The sequence below is a fragment of the Dasypus novemcinctus genome, chromosome 6, assembly GCF_030445035.2.
Source record: "Dasypus novemcinctus isolate mDasNov1 chromosome 6, mDasNov1.1.hap2, whole genome shotgun sequence".
Classification (NCBI taxonomy): Eukaryota; Metazoa; Chordata; class Mammalia; order Cingulata; family Dasypodidae; genus Dasypus; species Dasypus novemcinctus.
This window is the reverse complement of record NC_080678.1, coordinates 119,599,251-119,612,238: the sequence shown is the minus strand read 5'-3', so window position 1 is coordinate 119,612,238 and position 12,988 is coordinate 119,599,251. Positions and strand designations below refer to the sequence as shown.

The following is a 12,988-nucleotide window of genomic DNA, read 5'->3' as shown; positions in this document are numbered from 1 at the left end:
CCAGCAGCAGGAACTGAGTGGGGACACACTATGTCTACCCCCCACCTCCGCGCTGACGTGGCCTCAGGACCAACAGGCCGGCCTGTCTGCTGCTGCTTCTGCGGAGGGCATCAAGTGGCTGGCGGTGTCCAGTACTCACCACGGCTGAGCTGATGCTTCACTTCTTGGGTCTAAGTCCTGCCCAAGGCCAAGTTCACGAGGATCACGTGGTGGTGTCTGCGCAAGAGCAGAAGCAGCGTGTTTTCTGTTACACAAGGAGCTAGGAAGTAAGTATCTCCTTTTCTTGGGGATTTATTGGGGTGAGGGGGGAGGAAGTTCTACCATGCCCACACTGGTTGTTTTTCCTCGTGCAAACTCTCTGAGCCCGGCGGAGGAGACCGCGCAGAGAAGCGCCCCCTCCGGCCCTCCGGCCCTCCCTGGCCCGCCCTGCCGGGCTGCCTCAGCTGGAGCCCCAGCCTTGCAGCTACTGCCGCAAACAGAAACCACAGCTATGAGGCCCCAAACAGGCCTGCGTCCCGTCTTGGGCCTGTCTCCAAAGAGACAGGGGCTCCCTGCGGCAGCTCAGACAGCTCTCCCAGCTCCGGGGGCTGGAAAGGTCCTTGGCCCACCCGGAAGTCTCTCATTTCACCACAAGGCCCAGAGACGGGGCGTGAGTTGGCCAAGGTCACACAGGGAACTGTGGGAGGATGCCAAGGTTGAGGCTAATCGGCCGCTGGCTTTCAGCCTGAGGTCACTCTAACTGGGTGAACAAAGAAGGTCAAGGCAGAAGAGACCCGGCCCAGGCCCGGCCTCTGAGCTGCAGAAGCGCTGTTCCCAGGCCTCCCACCTGGGAAGGTGCAAAAGGGATACAAACTGGGAGCTCCTGGAGAGAGGTCCAAAGCCAGGGAAGGGGGTAGAATCCCTCCAGCGAGACTTCTCTTCTGCAGGCCCCGCAATACCTCTAGCCTCCATTCTCATGACCTTGTCTCCTCTTGTTTTACACAACTGAGGCCGCCTCCTCCTCTTTCCAGCTTCAAATTATTCCTAGTCGGTGCCCCATCTCTCTTCCCTGCTCTCTCAGCCTGCACAGGAGGGGGCAGGGGGTCCACAGCCCCCTCTCCCATCCTCCTGTGCTGTCCCCACCCTTCCGAGACCTGGCTCCGGCAAGGAGCATCTCTCTCCTTTGCCCCTTCAGGCCTCCCTAACCCTGGGATCCCTGCCCTCTGCCCTCACACCAGCTTGATTTGCGATGCCGCCACCTCACATGCCACCTCCGCTCTCTCACTGTCTCGACTTCTCCAAGAAATTGGGTGGCAAGCCTCGCGTCCAAATCGAAAACCAGGCCCCTTGCTTCCCCTTTGCTCAAATGGCTTTGAGGTCACCAAGGAGTTGTCTGGCCTGAGAATGGAGTGCTACCTCCCAGCATGGCTACCCAGGCCTTGACAACAGGGCCATCTCATTGGGCAACTAGCCTGCATCTCACGTCGGAACCCCCCACCCCAGGCCTGGCCTTGCCATCTACGACTCCCATTTCTTGGGTCAACCGTCTGCTCCCAGCTCAGCCTCCTGCGATGCCTCCTCCTCCTCAACTGTCCAAAATCAGTTCCTCCCTAGCATGCCAGTCTTAGGATATGAATGTGAAATGGAGCTTCATTATTCCCTCTGGGAAATACTGGGACTTCAATGCTGACAGTCTGAAAGTCACTCTCTCAGACCACCCCTTCCTTGGCTACTCTGGACCTGCTGGATCCCAGCCTCTGGGTTGTCCCTGCCTGAACACCTCTCAGGCTTTTAATTAGACTAAACATCTTCCCCACCAGCCTCCCTCTCCTTCTCCAGTTTTGGTTGAAAGCACCACTCATCATGGTAAGCTGAGCAATGGTTCCCCAAACTGTCCATATCCTATTCCTTGGTGCTTGTGAATGATACCAAAGGACCTTTGCGGATGTTATTAAGATAGGTGATTATCCTGGATTATCTGTAGGCTCAGGGTCATTGTGATCATTATGATCCTCCTAGAAGGGAGGGACAGAGGGAGTCATAGATGTGATGATGAAAAAGCGAGTTTCATGTGATGTAGCTATGTGCCAAAGAATGCTGGCAGCCTCTAGAAGCTGAGAGAGGCAAGGCATGGGTTCTCCCCCAGATCTGCAGAAGGAACCAGGCTTGCCGACACCTTGATTTTTAGGCCTGCAAGACTCATTTTGCACTTCTGACCTCCAAAACTGTAAGAGAGTAAATTTGTTGTTATTTTATGGCACTGAATTTGTAGTCTTTTGTGACAGGAGCTGAAGGAAGTGGACGCAAACTTGGGCGCTGATTCTCCATCACTGGCTACATCCATCTGATCACAAATACTGTCGATTTTCTCTCCAAAATATCTTTTAAGTTTATTCTCTCCTTTGTGTCATCAAACCCATGCCTTCAACATTTCTCCCAAGAGCTTCTGCAGGGATTGTTTAACTGATCACCACGTCTTTCTAACCCATCCTTCCCTTGTTTCAAGACATAGGATGTGATGTGTTTTATGGGAAAGATGGTCCTCTTGAATTATAGGCTAAAGAAGGGAATTCAGTTAGATAGACTATGGGGCACCATGGAGTGTGCCCCCAAATCAGGCCCTGATCCTCTCTCCTACCTGTACCCCTACCTCATCCCTACCTTTCAGTCACACAGGACAACAACAACAGGTTGTTTCCTCACCCTAAAACATCCCTCCCCAGCCTAAGCTCACTCTTCAAGAGTATTAGCCTCTTTTGGGCCCCAGCCTTTTCACCTGTATCACACAGGGGTTGGTCGAGATGATCTCCAAAGCTCTGCGGGACTCTTCAGCCTGAATAATTGAACTAAGTGGGATTTCATTGACCACCAGTGCTCAGAAGAGAACTCAAGAGCTTTTTTACTCCACCCCTGTCTTGAGGATAGCCTAACAGACTGGGGTGCCTAATGGATTGTGTTTCCCAATGATGTCCTCTTAGAGTCTGTGGGGTGGGCACCCACATGCCGCACACATGGGCAGGTGCTGGCATGTTTCAGGGGGGATGGCAGAATTGTAAGTAGTTTATCAAAGAGCCTCTAAAGGCACTTTGGCTATGAAATTTCTCTAGGAAAAAAAATCTGTATTTTGACGATTTAAGTGTTAATGATTCAAAACCATATGGATCACATTTCCCTCCCATCCGCATGGTTTGTAAAAAAGTATCAAGAGAAACTGCTCAGGGCAAAATGCGTTTTATGATTCTATCGATCCTGCAGCATTGCAAGGGCTGTTCCCCAGATCTGAGGGAGCGGGGAGCCTGGCAGGGCCAGGACGTGGGCCTTTCCCCGGGTTGCTCTCGGCGTAATCTCCAAGGAGAGCCGGGTTCTTGGCGTCTGGGGAGAATTTTCAGCACACAGCTCAGTGGGAAGGGAACGCTGCATCCCGGTGGGATTTTTTTTTTTCCCTTCAAAACCTCCAGAACTAATTTTAAAATGACTTAGGTTTTGGCAGACTTAAGAGGTGTTAACTCAAACCCGGGTGTATTTCAAGGGAAATGTAATTAGAAAAATGCTCTGCTCCTCAGCTGGGAGACTGTGCCGAGCCATAAGGATTCTTGTCGGAGAATTGTTCCGGGAGATAAAAAGCAGGCAGCTATCAGGGTCAACTTGCAGACACGCACGGGGGCTCCTGCCCCCATCCTCCACTAGGCCCTGGCACCCATGCCTGGCCACGGGGCTGCCAAACCTAATGTGAAATGAACAATGGAGGGTGCCCAGTTGTCTCTGCCAGTTCTGTGCATAAGATCAGGCCACAGCTGAGCCAGTAACTACTGGCTACCACCATGAACTGAAGAGGGGTGGAGTTGGGGGAGCTGGCTGACGGTCAGGGCAGGTTTCGATTGATCCAGATTCCTGAGCCTAACCCCTTCCCAGTCCAATCAGTTGATTCTGACAGTTGGCCAGACTTGGATATCTCTGGCCTGAGAATGGGGTGCTACCTCCCGGTATGGCCATCCAGGCCTTTGAAAGAGGAGTTGACTCTTGCTGGCTTTATCTTCTTGCCCGCTTCCACCATGTTTTTTCTGCCTGGCTAGTAGCCCTTCTGCCATCTCTCCATGGTCTCACTCACCCTCACCTACCTACCTGGTTCAGGAGCACCAGGCTCTGTACCTTCTCTAGGAGATCAGAACATCCCTCAAGGATACAAAAGTGCTGCTCCCCCTAGGAAGACCCCCTAGCGGAATTTCTCCCTCCTCTGATGGTGGCCTTTGGGCATGGTAGATACATATCCATGACTACACTTCCTGTAACACTGCCTGTTGTCTCCCAGTTGAACTTGAATCTTGGCCCCAGATTTGAGCTCCTGTAGGGAAGAAACTTGTCAGAATCTCATATGCATTGTGTGTCCGGGGCTTAGCACAGGGATTGCCATGTGCTTAAGTGCTCAATAAATGTGGAGTGAATAAGGTAAACTCAGAGGAGCTCTAGAACCCTTTCTGCCACCCATCCACTGAATCCATCCACTTGTCAATCCACCCATCCAAACACTTATCCATCTACCTGCCATCCTTCCATCCATCCATCCATCCATCCATCCATCCATCCATCCATCCATCCACTCATCCATCTTCCCATCCAAGCACCAATTCAACAGATTGGTTGCTCTTTCTGTAATCACGCTGCATTTACTATAAAAAGATCTTGGAATATTTCAAACCCATAGTATACTATAATAACCAAGGACCACCTCCCCAACTTTATCTCATCTGACTACTATACCACATGTACTTCAGGTCTCTATTTTACAAAATAAAATATGATAGATATGTTTGAGGCTGGATGTGTGGACCTCCACAATTCTTTCCCCCTCTGTCCTTCCCTTTCATTCCCATGCATGCTTTTGTTTTTGTTTTTTATTTTATTTTATTTTTTTCATTTTGTTCCCACGCAATGATTTTATTCTTTTACTATGCACTCAAATGTTCATAAATAGTGTATAATATGACTTTACAGGTTTTAAAGATTTATATAAATGGAGTCCCACCATAGAGGTCATTTTGTAACTTGATTTATTTTTGCTTATTCTTTTGAGCCCACTGCATTTTTTTATATCTATCTCCATTAAGGTGATAAGCTTGTCACATGAGCATCTCTGTCTTTCTTTTTGGAGTGTGAACTCCTCCAGGGCAGGGAGCTCATCTTTTCACCACCATTTCCCCAGAGCTTTCCCCAGAGCTTGGAGGCTGTCTGCATGCTACTGAGTCAACCTTTACTGGATACCGATGCTGTACCATGTGTGTATTCTGTGGTGGGCACCTGCTGGGAGTGACTCAGACACCATCAAGCTCCTGAGGAGTCACAGACTAAAAGGCAGTTTAGATTGAGGACTAGGCTAGAGGCTGGAATGAGGGCTCATCCCAGAAACACAAAGCAAGAACAAGAACTATGTCGGGGGAGAGAAGAGCATCCAGGAAGGCTGGGTAGAGGGTGGTAGGAGCTGAGAACTCGATTATGAGTAGGTGTTTTCATGGCCGATGTGGCAGCATGGCTGACCCTGGGCAGTATAAGGTCATTTGTTCCCATTACCTTGCCTAGGAGATGCCTCCATTAGAATAATTTCTTCACTTCAGGCTTATGTGCTGGGCTCTGTGCTTTTGCCAGGGCCACAGCATTGAGTCATAAGGATGAGGTGCTTGTGCTCAGTATTGTGGGGAGCAGGTGAGACAACAAAACGAACATGTGATGGTGAGCATTCTCCATGCAGGAGACTGTGATTCTGATAGGCTGTGGGATCGTGGCTAAGGCACTTTACTAGGGTGACTGGGATGGCCTCTCCAAGGGTAGGACCTGTTAGCTTGACATCTGAATGATGAGGAGACAACCATGTGAAGATCAGGGGAAGAGCCCACAGAAGGAAGAGAAATTGGCCTGTTGAAGAAATGGAAAAAGGCCTGCGTATCTGGGACAGGACCAAGAGGCAGTGGTGGGACGGGAGGAAGTTGCCAGATTGTGTACAGCTTTGAAAGGCTGGGTGAGGGGCTGTGGCTTTATTCTAAGCCAGTTGGAGACTTGAGAATGTTTAAACAGATAATCGACATGATCCAATTACTTTTCAAATTAGTGAAATGCCGGGGCCTAAGAGTGGAGGTTGTTGGTGAGTTAGGAGGCCTTTGCGGGGTCTGGATCAAGATGGCGTATCTTGGCCCCGGTTGTCGGCAGTGAGGATGCAGACGAGTGTCTTGAGGTGTGCTGTTAGGCAGATTTGACGGGCCTTGCTGAAAGCATGCATGTAGAAGGTGAGAGAAAGACAGCAGCCAAAGATAACAAGCAGACTTTCAAACAGACCCCCTGGCTGGGTGGGGAGCTGAGGTCCAGTGTGAGTGGAGCCTGCCTCCGCCCCCCAGACCCCCTCTGCACACTGGGAAAAGAAGGGCAGCTTTAGTTGCCCCCTTTTTGCTTTCAAAAGCAGTACTCCATGATGTGAAAGCAAAAGTGGCTAGAAAATGCCAGCACCAGGCCAAGGCCAGGTGTATTCTTGGTGTATTCTGGCTTCCGTGGTGTCCAGTGGTGGCTACGTGCTGAGCACACACCGCATGGCGAGTACCCACGATGCGCTCCTACCCTCCACTTGGGAATGGAGATGCGGGACCCAAGCGCACGGTGGTAGGGGAAGGACTTGTCAGGGCCAGAGCTAACCTTCCCATGTGCTTACTGGGCTCCGAGCATGGCGCCAAGTACTTCAGAGCATGGCAAACCCAGAGAGCAAGTCCTGTAATTATACCCATTTTACAGAGACAGCGAGGCACACCCCAGGGAATTGGCCACGGGGCGGGGAGCGGAGCAGGGGCTCCAACTCGGTGCCTGTCGGCAAAGCCCGTAGGCCCATCGCTCGGCAGCATGTGAAACCAGTCGGTGGTTGTTGGTCTGTCTGGGGCAGGCGACGGAGGCCTGAGCTGCCCAGACCCTGTGGTGTTGTTCAGAGGTTCTGGGGACAAAGCTCCCTAGAACACGGGCCTTTGCCTGTGGGTTTGCCGTAAGGCCTCGACAACGTAAACAGCACCTCCTTAGGGGCCCAGCCAAGGATTCCTGGAGGAGGCAATTCCCAAGATGAGCCTGCAACGTGAGCGGGAGTTAGCCAGGCAGAGGGACGAGCAAAGGCCCGGAAGAGCCGCTCACTTGGCTGTTCTCGGCTCTGAGCTCGACGTTCCACATGTCACGCTATTAGGCTTCTAACGGCAAGAGGCAGGCTTGTCGGGACGTGACGATGTGCACTTTGGTCACAGGAGATGTTGCAGTCATCAGAGCCAGTGGGAAGTAGATATAATGGCCCATTTCACAGATTGGGAGTCTGAGGAACACCTAAGGGATTTCAGAGCCCAGGTTGCCAGGCTCTGGGGCTCCCGAGTGGACCCGTCCGGCCCCTGGTTAAGAATTCAGATTTGTGTTTCTCATAAGCTGCCCCGGGCCGTGGGAGCGTCTCACCCACTCAGGGAAGTGACAGCCGGGGCCTTGTCTGGCTCAGGCCCAAGGCCAGGGGAGCAGGGGCTGGCGGCCTCAAGGTGGGCCAGTCAGGGTGGCAGCTGACGCCGGTCCCTGGTGGGTGCTGGGTGTATGGGGGCGGTGAGGAGGGCAGGTGGGGCTGGGAATCCGCAGAGGGGGCCCCGGGACAAAGGCCTCGATGCCTGCTTGATGCCTGTTGGTTCGGAAGACAAATGTGCCCGGGCTTCTCCCCTTCATCTGTGGAGGGGCATGTAGAAATAAAATGCTCCTTAAAGCTGGACGTGGCGTCCAGCCTTTTCAAGTCCTAATAAGGCTCATTAACTGCTTATGAAAAGGTTTTGTAAACATTTTGTTTAACTCTGCGAGCTGACCGTGCCTGGGGTGCGCTGTCCCCAGGACGTCACGGCCAGCCGGGGCCAGGTATGAAGGTGAAAACAACAGGGGCCGTGGCACCACTGCCCCCCACTCAGAGGCCCCCACCACCCCCAGGCTGCTTCTGGTGCCCTGAGGCACCTCTGTGGACGGCAGCCTCGGAGCCCTTCCATCTGAGCAGGGCAATGACTCTCCATTGAATGAATGGGCGGAGAAGCGGATGAAAGAGCGCTGAGCCTGTGCTTCCTAAATCTGGACCTGTGGGCAGTTCATTTCACCTTGCTGGACCTCAAGCTCCTCCCCTGGAAAGTAGAGGTAATATTTACTCGACTTGCTTCTAGGGAAGATTTGGTGAAATAAAGCACATAAGAAATGGGCTCTCAAGAGATGCTCTCCTCCCTCCCCATCCCTCCTTCCCTCCCTCTCTTCCTCCTCCTTCTGGCTTTCTTTGCAGAAGTTAGAAGTTCTCCCGGGGAAGCTCAAGAGCATCAGTTTTCAGTTGTCTCCTGTTCTCTCTGTGCTGTCATCGCTTCCCTTTACTTCCCAATGTTCAGGAAAATTCTGTTACACATAAACGTCTGGTGTTTGTGGCCTTGGAAAGTGGAGAGGATGGTTGGCACCGGGCTGAGAAGGGGATAGGACAGCAGCCACTGCTGCTGCCAGATGATGGTGGACAATGGGCATGGGTGGTCCAGGGCAGCTGGACCCCTCCCCACAGTGGAGTGGGGCAGGGGCCGCTCAGTATGGAGGGGCTGGGCAGTGCCTGCTCCTGGGCTGTGGCTGGTAGGGTCCCACCAACGTCTTGGTTCAGGGAACACTCTCCATTTCCCATACGCGGTTCCAACAGAGAGCTGGGGGCATACAGTAGAATCTGCTCCACCATGATCCATCTCTGCCCAAAGGTCTTTCTCCCTTCCACTTGCTCCTACCCCTCTCGCTCATCAGCTCCTGGAACTCAGCTCCCATCTCCCTCCATTCCCTAGGAAACACAATTATGAAACCACAAACCACACTGACCAGCTGCTTGAAACGTGTGCACAGCCCGGCTACCCCAGCCTGAGCAGGAAAGTCCAACAAGACAGCCAGGGCTGGGGCGGAGGTGGGGGAGCAGCTCTGAGATAAGTCTGCACACTGAAAGTGTTTGCAGGGGGAAATCATTATCAGGGATGACCCTGATAAAATTGGAGCTCAAGGTGAAGGTGTGAGTGTGTGTGTATGTGTGCATACACACGTAAATGCATCCTGAGTCCTGGCGAGGGCAACTTGGTCGACACTTTTAGAATCAATGCCGTGTTCCCAGTATGACTGCACACCAAGAAGGGTTCGGGGTGCATTTACATCCTTTTCACCTAGGATCTTTACACCAGCCCCTCTGAGAAGTTCACACTCTTTCCCCCCCATTTATCCTTGAGGAGAGAGGCTTTCAGAAGTCATCTTGTCCAGTGTCACATGTCTGGACACCTCTCTACTTGGTTCCCCATGGTCTAGAGAATAAAGTCTAACCATTCAGCCTGATGGAGGAAGCCTCGCCATGCCACCCAGGCCTCCGTGCCTCTGCCCCTGCCAGCCCCTCTGCCAAGGACACTGGCCCCCCTCCTCCAGCTGAGGAGCTCCGAGGCCTCCCCTGTAAGCCTCAGGTCAAATGGCTCCATGTCTGGGGTCTCTTTTCCAGACTCAGTGGGAAGCCCTCCATCCAGGCTCTTGCCTTGGAGCTGCCTCCGCTCTAGCATTTGTCACACTGCATTCGAGTGACCGGCCTCACACCCACGTCTGCCCCTTACTCCTCAAACACAGGGGCTGTGTCTTGTTCATCCTGGATCCAGCTCAGGCCCTGGAGTGTGGGGGGCAGTCAGCAAAACCTGGTGGCTCAATGAAGAAATGACCTAGCTTGCTTTCCTGCAGGAGCAGATGAAGGTCTCCGCGAGGGTGTGATTCGTGGCAGTGAACAGATGGCGGAATCACAACAGAACCCAATCGCCGGCGAGTTTTGCTGCTTCCAAACTGGGCTGCCCGCCGCAATGGCCCGGATGTTCTCTTTTGTTTGTCTGCCGTGGGGTCCTGGAATGCGTATGTGTAGCAGCTGCTTAGGTGATTGTGACCACCGACTTGGCCGGGGGACCGCTATCCACGCCTGGCTCTGGCCCTCCCGGTCTGCACTGAGAGTTTGGAGGGGGCTGTCTATGACTCAGTGTCACATAAAGGGGCAGAAAAGCCAACCAAGGCCACTGTTAGCTGAGAACCTCACAGCCAGGACTCCCAGGGAAGAAGGGGAAGCCGAGGCCCAGAGCAGGGACAGGGCTGGGCAGCCTTACAGCGGGGGCGGGGGCAGAGCCGGGAGTAAGCCTTAGACTGCTTGTCCCTGGGACCTACAGCCCAGCCTTGTCCATAGAAGCAAAACTGGGATGTGAGTGTGCCGAGGAATGAGATAAGGGAAGGAGCGGGAGTGCGGTGGGCACCGGCCTCCCCAGTGCTGTGGGGTTTTGCTATGAGACCTGCTAGCTGTCTCAGTTAAGTCTATTTTGTTTCTCCCTCTTTCAGTCAGCCACACACATGTAACCTTACCCTTCGCTCATGAAGCTAGAAGGAAGAGCAGAAAGAGTTATAAGATTCCATTTTAAAATGAAAAAAAAAAAAATTCTCCATTCTTTAGCTCCCTCCCCTTCCCTTAAGGGGAAAATATGGATTAGAGATGTTTTCTGTTGCAGAATTTCCCTGCAGTTCCTTTGGCTGTTTGTCTAGCTCCTTGCGGGTGCCGCAAATTTACAGCTCATCCTTTCTGGAAGTTGCTTCAGGGAGAAAGATGGTGGAATTTCATTCTTGCTAATTTAAAACAATAATAATTGTTCACGCGTTAGGAAGCATTCCTATTAAATCAATCCAATCTTTTGGAACAACTGGAACAGAATGAAGCCAAATTTCCCTGTTGGACCTCCAATGCCTTTGAGATATTCATTTATTCATCCAGCCTTTGGGTCAGTAAGTTGGTGGCTGAGAGCTGAGCACAGTCAGCCCCCTGCTAGTCACTAAGCGTAGGGAGAAGAGGCCCCAAAAGAAGGACATGGGGGACGCCTAGACATGGGTGCTGTTATTCTTAGAGGGAATAGGAGGACAGGTGTGCAAATTGCTGTAACGTGGCTACAGCTTTGGGGGCCCCAGGTCCCACTTTGGTGGCTAGATGGCTAGTAGAGTCTTGCACGAGAATCAGGAAACTGGAAGGAGGGTTGAGTTCCGGGAGAGGTGATGGGTTCCCTTTGGGCACATGTGTCAGTATTGGGCTTTCAGTGAATGTCAGGTGAATGTGGGGTGAAAATGATGGGACCAAGTCCTAGGATGGGATGGGCACTGGCAGAGGGGTTTGGCTACTTGGAGAAGTCATGGGCAAGAAAACTGAGATCGAGACCCAGGATCAGGCAGAAAGTGGAGAAGAAAATGGGGACAGGCATCCATCTCCAACTGGAGAATAAACCCAAGGTGTCTGGCTGGGATGATGAGAGCAGCCGGAACTGGCAGGTGCCTGGGTTGAAGGGTGAGGCTGAACTCAAGGTGGTGAGTTATTCTGAGAGCTGGCCTTCGCGGCAGCTCCTCGTGCACATCGTGGGGCACACACCAGGTGCTGAGGGACAACCTGGAACTGCACAGAACTGAATTTAAGGAACCCATGGGCTATCCAGGAGGAGATGCCCAGGGTCCCCTGGATGGAGCACTCTCCATCTTAGAAAGAAGGACTGAGCTGGAGAGAAAGAAATCTGAGTCATACTCAGAGACGCAGGGAAGTGGTGCCTCCAGATCAGTTCTGAGAGGTGGGAATGGTAGAGCAAGAGGAGTGCTGGCTCAGGAGGGGAAGCAGAACTGGGGCTTCTGAGGCAGGAGGACTGTCCACTATACCCTGTTTGTCCAGTATGGTACCTGGGTGTTGAATAAATATTAACAGCACCCACTTTCACTCCCAAAGGCCCAGTTAGGATGATAACTGATATTGTTTATATCATCAGCCCTTCTGGAACAAATCAGCACACTGTCGGCCTGCTCAGTCGGCAGGCAACAGGGCTTTGCCTGCAGGAGCCTCTCTGTGTTTTCTCCAACCTCTCTAGTGCTTCTCCAAAATCAAGCACCAACCTTGATTTTTCTGGTGACCTCGCCTTACTGAGCCTCACATTTGACCTCATTGTTGCCAGTGTGGGCAAATAATGCAAGAGTCTGCTTCCCAGAGTTGCCAAGATGTTGACGTGGGGGAGAAAGGTCTTTGTAAGCCCTTAAAGAGACGATACCCCGCTCCCCACCTCCAGGCACCAGTCTACCAGGTCTATAAAGCAGGGAATGCCGTGCTGCCCACTGTGGGACTGAGAACACAGGGAGGGCTTTTCCTTTCTGTTTTCCATTCCAATCTTCACCATCCTGAAGGTCCCTGTGGTCCTTCAGAGCCACCAAGTGAAGACTTCCAGGAGGACAGATGAGGTGCTTCAAGGGGCGGAAGGAGCTGGTGGCCACACTTGCGTCCCATGAGAGCGTTTTCTGCTTTCAGTCTGCCAAAGAGTAGTGTAGGCTGCACGAAGAAAGGTAGGTTATTTGGAAGGAGGGCAGGGAAAGTCTTGCTTGCTCTGGGCATTGACACCACAAGGGGAAAAGTTGCATTACTCAATATGGTAACGAGGCTTTAAATCCATGTCAAACTCACGGGGTTGAAGAACAGGGATATTTGGCCTGGAGAAGTCTGAGCAGCCAAGGATTTACCACTCATCTAAGAAAGAATGCATGTGCACATTTTCTCTTTCTAGAATTGATGTCATATTAACCAGATGACCTGAGAAGGTAGTGAGCTCCCCACTCTTGGAGGAATGGGAGAAAGAATTGTTGAGCTACTTAGAGGGCGTGCTGAACTAGCAACAAAGCATATGCAAGGGACTGGACAGTTGGCTTCCAAGGAACTTCCCAGACCTTGATTTCCAGGATTTCCCAAACACCAGCCCAGCAGCCTTCTGGATGAGTCGAAAGCCCACCCAGTTCCAGTCTTCTTGCAGGGTGGGGCCCCCAAGGAGGCGCCAAGTCCTCCCACCCCTGCAGTACAGGGTCTCTGCTTTCACAGCCTGTGGGGCGGCCTCTTGCAGCCACCACTCTCCTAGAGTCAAGAACTGAATAAATTGGTTGAACAAGGAAAAGG

The 12,988-nt window shown here is 52.3% G+C and overlaps 1 long non-coding RNA gene across 1 annotated transcript; it reads left to right on the top strand.

The window, feature by feature from the left end:
• The first annotated feature begins 217 nt into the window (after positions 1-217).
• On the top strand, positions 218-10,735 carry LOC139439245 (uncharacterized). Its single transcript, XR_011649116.1, has 3 exons — positions 218-266; positions 7,948-8,145; positions 9,733-10,735. It is a non-coding gene; the product is annotated as an uncharacterized lncRNA (long non-coding RNA).
• Positions 10,736-12,988: the final 2,253 nt, after the last annotated feature.